We start from the raw sequence: 7550 nt of genomic DNA, 5'->3' as shown, positions 1-7550 counted from the left end.
AAAGCCATTAACGCTACTCTACTTCACTGTGAAATGGAAAGCAGAGGGACAGAGTTTCTTTCCCACAACTCTCTGTCAATAGGAAATTTGAGAAACCACCTGCATCTACAGGTTACACCACGAAACTCCATTTCTGCCTTACTGATTCAGCTATAATTCACAGAGTCCAGACACTGACCAACAATTTTCTAACAGTATTCCCTATATTCAGAAAAAATGGAAAGGTCTTTTCAGTTTAAAAAGCAGGTTTTCAAGATAAAGTCTTAATTTCTGACTTCTAACTAATTTCTTGTTAGTTCTTCAAGAGAGAATTTCAGCTCTTCTCCTATTTGTGATCACAGGGCTTACATGCCATCCTGTTTTCAATCCTATAACCACCCTGTTGTGGATAGAGTGCCTGCTCACATGAGAGCAAATAGGAGCTGCTTTTGAGGGCAGTTTCGCAACTGGAAATGAACTGTCAGCACCACAGGGTGAGCCAGTTCCCTGCTGGCTGCCAGCAACGACCTGCAGACCAGTGGAGAACAAAGCCTGCAAACCACACCTTGGGAACATCTCCCCTTGTCTCAGGGACCTCTCTTCCATGGGGCAAAACGTTGACAAGGCAGCAGTGGAGTTTGCATATATAAAGGCCAGGCCTCACAGTGCCATGGGCCGCCTGCCCGGCCCTCCCAGCCGCCCGAGGGCAGCCCGTGGGCAGCATCAGGGCCACAGCAGGAAGGAGAGGTGGGGTCAGCAGGGCTCAGATCCAAGAGACCAGCAACACGCAGGGCACCTCTGCACCAATTCGCCCTGTTCAGGCGAGCAGCCCTAAGACATCCTCTGACCCACAGATCATTCCTGAGCATCACAGCTCAGCCTCAAACACACTCCACAGCCAAATCCCTGCCCCATAACACTCATCCTTCAGACATCCTGCATCCTCCCTCTTCTCCTTGTAGCTCCAGCCCCAATCTCCAGCCCCCTACACTAACAGCCCTCTCTATTCCAGCTGCCTTACTCTGCCCCATGGTCTACTTCCCTTGCCCAACATTTACACCACTCCAGTTCTGCCCCACAACCCCCACCCCTGCCCTGCAGCCCTCAATCGAGCTCTGCCCCATAGTGTTCTAGTGCTGCCCCACAGCCCCCAATCAAGCTCTGCCCCACAGTCCCCCTCCCTACCCCATGGCCCCACACCTCAGCTCTGCATCACAGCCCAATTCCCTCCACTCTAGCTCTGCTCCACAACCCCTCCACTGCCCTGCAGCCCCCAACCAAGCTCTGCCACTCAACACCCTACTGCTGCCCCCAGGACCCCCGAGCTCTGCCCCACAGCCACCCCCAGGYGAGCTCTGCCCCACGGCCTACCCCATGACCCCCCACTAACCGAGCTCTGCCCCGCAGCCCCTTACCACTGCCTCATACCCACCCTCAGTCGAGCTCTCCCGCGTGGTCCTCCCACTGCCCTGCCCGCAGCCCAGCTCGCGCCCCTCACCCCCTCCCCCGGCGCCCCTCCCAGCACCCACCGAGCGCGGCGCAGGGGCGCCCACCAGCGCGAGGGCCCTGCTAGCCGCCCAGCTCGCGACGCCTCCGCACCTGCGCAGCGGGCAGCGCCATTGGCGGCGGGGCGGGGAAGAGGTGCCCACGTGACAGCGCGCCCCGCCCCGTCTTGTGCGTGTCACCTATCCGCCCGCGCCACGCCCGCCCGTTTTCGTCCCTCTTTCCGATCAGGTCTTACGCGCAACTGCCCTGCGCTGCTCTGAAGTAGGTGCCGCTGGCGCCATCTTGAGTGTGGGCGCCGAGCTCCTAAAGCGAAAGGCTCCGCAGTTTCGCCATGGAAAACAGCACAGGAGAAAAGCAGAGTATGGAGGGCGCCTCAACGGGGCCAGCGCTCTGGCAGCCTGCATCCATGAGGAGGCTGCCCGACGCGTGGAGAAAGGAAGAAGGGAGAGGCCAGGTCTGGCTAGGGCTTGCCCCCCCCCCCCCGGTCACCACTGGGCCTTGCAATAGGCACCCTGGGCCTACCGTCCACATGCCATCCCTGCCACCTCTCTCCCGGCCCCGCTGTCCACGTCTTGGCCCGGCCATCCGCAACCTGGCCCTGCTGTCCACACCGCTGTGTTGCTGCCCACACCTTGGCCCAGGCATACGTATCCCAGCCCTGCCCTCCACACCAAAGCCCTGCCATCTAAATTCCGGCCCTGCTGTCCACATCTTGTCGCTGCCATCCGCGTTCCAGCCCTGCTGTCTATACCTTGACCCTGACATCCACACCTCTGCCCTGATGCCCACATCCTGGCCCTGCCATCCACATCCCAGACCTGCCACCCACACCTTCATAGAATCACAGAATTACAGAATGGTTGAGGTTGGAAGGGACCTCTGGAGATCATCTAGTCCAACCCCTCTGCTCAAGCAGGGTCACCTAGAGCATGTTAGACAGGATCATATCCAGGTGGGTTTTGAATATCTCCTGAGAAAGAAATGCCACAACCCCTCTGGGCAACCTGTTCTAGTGCTCTGTCACTCTCACAGCAAAGATGTTCTTCCTCATGTTCAAGTGGAACGTCCTGTGTTTCAGTTTGTGCCCATTACCTCTTGTCCTGTTGCATGGCACCACTGAAAAGAGTTTGCCCCCATGCCCTTGACACCACCCCTTAAGATATTTGTATACATTAATAAGATCCCCTCTCAGTCTTCTTTTCTCCAGGCTAACCACGTGCAGCTCTCACAGCCCTTCCTCATAAGAGAGATGCTCCAGTTCTCTGATCGTTTTTGTAGCCCTACACTGGACTCTCTCCAGTAGCTCCATGTCTCTTTTGTGAGCACTGTCATGAGCACAGTGCTCTCTTCCATGAGCACTGTCATATAACCTCTCCTAAACCCATTACCCCTCTGCTGCCTCTGTCCACCTATGCCCTGTCAGATAGTGATCTCAGAGCTCCATCAGCTAAACCTCAGCTTGCTTTCAGCCCCAGCTGCCTCAGGGCTCAGCTATACTTGCCAGCTGCCCACTCAAACTCAGCTCCAGGGGACAGGCTGCCTTTCTGGCTCCCTTCCTTCCTCTCTCAGCCTGCTCTGGGACAGTCTTTGCTCCCTGTAATCCTCTTCTGCCCTGTGCCAATCTGGATTACCTGCTGGAGCTGAGCATACTCCAAAGGTCCCAGAATGCCTTGGTGTCATGGCATTGGTAAGTCCCTGCCTCTTCTGATATATCCTAGGGCTGTGCTTACCCTTTTGATGCCTTCGTCTTACTTCCAGTGTTGCCCCAGGTCAGCCAGTTCTCAGCTGTGGGCCAGATGAGCTCCCAGGAGAGCAGTGCCTCCCATGGCTCGGGGTCCTTGGTCCATGTCTGAGGCCACTGAGTCTCTCTGCTCCTCCTCAGTGAGATCCCAGTAGGCCAGGTCTTTGGAGGCTAACACCATGGCTCTTACGGGGACCAAGCTTGTGCAGGGTCTAGATATAGGAAAGGGAAGGATAGCAATTCTGGGCTGTTTCAGATCCTTGGCCAAGGATCGGGGTTGCAGGCTTGGTACTCTCAGAGTCGAGTGGACCAAACCACTCTTCTGACCACAGCTACTGAGCTGTTGTGTGACCTAGTGATGAGGGAGAGCGATGGTGCCTCAGTTTCCCTTCTCCCCGCCTGTCTCTGTGAGCTGAGCACTCAGTGTAGGGGAAGTTTCTTACCTACCAGCAGCTGCAATGCAAAGAGCTGCAGCAGCAGTTTCCACATAGGTTTTCCCCTAAGCCCCTCCTATTCACCCTCAGCATACTATCTTTAACACTCTTAAGCTCTTTGGAGCAGCAGTTGAGGATGGTTATGTATCGTACCTAGTACAAGTCATTCCTGGCCAGGGTCTCTGGACTCTTGTGTGATACAGGCTTGAAACAGTGTTTCCTGATGCAGTGCAGCAGTTCCTTGCTACCAGAGCCCACATCCCAGCACACTACCAATAGTGCCAGTCTGGCTAGGACTGGCACCAGTATGGATTCTGGCAGCACTAGAGGGCAGCAATGGTGCAGATATGAGCTGTCCAGCTAAGTGCAGCCTGTGAATGGCAGCAAGCACCTTGCTTGAGCTCCCTGTAATCTCCACTGAGAAACTTTAAATTCTGGCTGGCTGCCCACTCCAGAAGTCACACTACATTGCATAACTCCCTTGGAGCACAGAATGGTCAGAAGACTGCATGTCTGTGTCCTCAGATGCTGCGTTTCTTGCTCAGATGCTTTTTTTCTTCCCCCATGAAAACTGGCTGAAAACCCAGCAGGTTTCTGGAAATGTGGCTCGTTGCTGCTGGGAAACATCACAGAATAACACAAAGCTGTGATCAGGACACAGCAGGGTATTGGTGCTGGAACTGGAACAAAAACCTGTCTCATTCCCAGCAAGGGGCTAAACCCTGCAGCAGACTGCTCTGCAGGCTCCGTGGGTGTGAGAACCAGCAGTCAGGATCATTTGACCCTGGAACAGAGATCTGCATTGATCCTTGAGGATCACCTTGAGGTGATCCCAGCCCTGTCACAGGACGGAGAGCAGTTCCCTTGCTGTGTAGATGTGTTTGCTTCCCCAAAGGACATCTGCTCAATCCCTTCTGCTCCAATGGCACATAAAATGCCCTAAGGCTCTAATTTGAAAAACCTCCCACTCAGTGCCCAAGGTTTCCCAAGTCACATCAGGACGGGTAGCAGAGAGAGTGAATGTCGTAGTAGGGCTGGCAATGTTTCCATTTCAGGGCCATGGGAGAAGTCACACTTTGGTTTTAGCATAGAAGGTGAATCAACATCATGCTGTGTAAGTAGAAGTTCTTTAGAAGAGGAAGGCCCTATCACGCTTCCTTAAGGGTGGAACCTCTGGATTTATTTGATCTTCTCCATGATAATGCAGGTTGGTCAGATTCCCCTGTAAGGGGAAGAAGGCTGGGTAATTAGTATCAAGAAACAAATACGACCTCCTCGGGTCTCAGTCCCAGGCCACTCTCTCAAATGTACACAGCCCTACTACATCCTTGCACAACCCTGCTGAACAAGTATAGCATGGTGGATGTTGTTGCCATCATCTTTGAAAGGTCTTGGAGAGCTGGAGAGGTRCCTGAGGACTCGAAGAAAGCCAGTGTCACTCCAGCCTTCAAAAAGGGCAAGAAGGAGGACCCAGGCAACTATAGGCCAGTCAGCCTCACCTCCATCCCTGGAAAGGTGATGGAACAGCTCATTCTGGATGTCATCTCCAAGCATATGGAGGAAAAGAAGTTGGCCAGCAGTAGTCAGCATGGAGGGGAAATCCTGCTTAACCAATCTGATAGCCTTCTAGAATGGAATGACTGGCTGGGTAGATGAGGGGAGAGCAGTGGAGGCTGGGTACCTTGACTTCAGCAAGGCTTTTGACACTGGCTCCCATAACATCCTCCTAGGTAAGCTCAGGAAGCGTGGGTTAGACGAGTGGACAGTGAGGTGGACTGAGAACTGGCTGAAAGGCAGAGCTCAGAGGGTTGTCATCAGTGGTGTGGAGTCTAGTTGGAGGCCTGTGGCTAGTGGAGTTCCCCAGGGCTCAGTACTGGGTCCCATCCTGTTCAACTTACTCATCAATGACCTGGATGAGGGGACAGAGTGCCTCCTCAGCAAGTTTGCTGATGATACCAGGCTGGGAGGAGTGGCTGACACACCTGAGGGCTGTGCTGCCATTCAGAGACCTGGCCAGGCTGGAGAGCTGGAAGGAGAGGAACCTCCTGAGGTTCAACAAGGGCAAGTGCAGACTCCTGCACCTAGGGAAAGATAACCCTAAGCACCAGTACAAGCTGGGGGCTGACCTGCTGGAGAGCAGCTCTGCAGAGAAGGTCCTGGGAGTGCTGGTGGATGACAAGCTGACTATGAGCCAGCAATGTGCCCTTGTGGCCAAGAAGGCCAATGGTATCCTGGGGTGCATTAGGAAAACTGTTGCCAGCAGGTCAAGGGAGGTGATCCTGGCCCTTCTACTCAGCCCTGAGGAGGCCTCATCTCAAGTACTGTGTCCAGTTCTGGGCTTCCCAGTACAAGAGAGACATGGAGCTATTGGAGAGAGTCCAGCGTAGGGCTATGAAGATGATCAGAGGGCTGGAGCACCTGCCCTATGAGGAATRGGTGCAAGAGCTGGGCCTCTTCAGCCTGGGGAAGAGAAGACTCAGGGGGGATCTTATCAATGTGTATAAGTATCTGAAGGGAGGGTGTCAAGGGGACGGGGACGAACTCTTTTCAGTTGTCCTGTGTGACAGGACAAGAGGCAATGGGCAGAAATTGAGGCACAGGAAGTTCCATCTGAATGTGAGGGGGAATTTCTTCACTGTGAGAGTCACGGAGCACTGGCACGGGTTGCCCAGAGAGGTTGTGGAGTCTCCTCCTCTGGAGATCTTCAAGGCCTGCCTGAATGCAACCCTGTCTAACATGCTCTAGGTGACCCTGCTGAGCGGAGAGGTTGGACTAGATGATCTCCAGAGGTCCCTTCTAACATTACTGATTCTATGATTCTATGGTAAACTGGATCATTTCCTCTTTATGTATATGCAGAGCTAATGCATACTCTCAGCTGCCTGCTCTGCACTGCCTGCTTCCCTGGGAGCAAGGGCTGCTGGATTTGGCCTTCTGCCTTCTTCCGTTCATGCTCAGCGCATCAGGACTGATGGAGAAGGGCAGACAGGCAGCAGGTCCCCTGGCCTCAGTGGATGGCTGGATTGGAGAAGGCAGCAGTACCTATGCTCTGCCCAAAGTCCTAGTACAAGCAACAGTGAAAAGGTCACTCCTGTCCTGTTTGCTGTTTTGGTCCTCTCCTCACAGTCTGAATTACTGTCCCCAGGCCTGTGGACATCCCAGGTGCTTTACAAAGGAAATTCTTGCCATCAGCACTCTTGAGAGCAGTCCCTTGTGCAGCTCCCTATGGGAATGATGGCCATGACATGCGGCACTCTGCACTCCTCCCATCACCAAGTGCCCAAAGAATGACTTCATAAAAAACATGACCCCTGAGCCAGACAAGGCCTTTGTATTCTGCGTAACAGTGTGGATCTTCTCCAGAATTTAAGGACCTCATCCTATTACCGTTACTGCAGTCCCAGCCTCTTGCCTTCAACAGACCAGTGAGTGTTCCGCCATCCTAGCGGATATTCAGCCAATCCCTTCCCAAACCACTTGATGGCGAGATAACTTGCTTTTCTCGATATCTCTCCCAGTGCTTTGTCAACTTCCCTCTTCGCAAGTTACCACCCATGGCTCAGGAGAACATCTCCAGCTGTCTGCCAGGAGGCTCCTTGACATCCAGCCTGGGTAGCAGGGATCCTGAGGCAGGCTGAAAATCTCCCATTAGTATGGTTTCCAGGTGAGAAAAGAGTTTTCCATTAAATGAACATCTTTCTTTCTTCTGCTTTCTTTCTTCTTTTCTTTTTCTTCTCTTCTTCTCTTCTTCTTTTCTTCTTTTCTTTCTTTCTTTCCTTTCTTTCTTGCTTTCCTTCCTTCCTTTCTCTCTCTCTCTCTCTTTCTTTCTTTCTCCTAGAAGCCAGTGGTTTCCATAAATACAGAATTTATTTTCTCATTTATGTAGCATG

The 7550-nt window shown here is 53.4% G+C and overlaps 1 protein-coding gene across 8 annotated transcripts in view; it reads right to left on the bottom strand.

Annotated features, from left to right (window-relative positions):
- LOC146584741 (H(+)/Cl(-) exchange transporter 5) overlaps window positions 1–1739 on the bottom strand; it is a 54152-nt gene extending 52413 nt beyond the window's left edge. For 3 of the 8 annotated variants that reach the window (XM_085324367.1, XM_085324374.1, XM_085324376.1), the window contains exon 1: window positions 1509–1598. The gene's annotated coding sequence lies outside the window, so the exon portion shown is untranslated. Of the gene's footprint in view, window positions 1–1411; window positions 1441–1508; window positions 1619–1720 lie in introns of those variants that run through there. The other 5 variants (XM_085324370.1, XM_085324377.1, XM_085324368.1 and 2 more) reach the window with 5 other exon arrangements.
- Between the last annotated feature and the right edge of the window lie 5811 nt (window positions 1740–7550).

This window comes from Rhea americana, unplaced genomic scaffold (assembly GCF_003343005.1).
Source record: "Rhea americana isolate MKP2758 unplaced genomic scaffold, rheAme1 scaffold_90, whole genome shotgun sequence".
Taxonomy (NCBI): Eukaryota; Metazoa; Chordata; class Aves; order Rheiformes; family Rheidae; genus Rhea; species Rhea americana.
The sequence above is the reverse complement of the archived record's forward strand: the minus strand, read 5'-3'. Positions and strand labels throughout refer to the sequence as shown.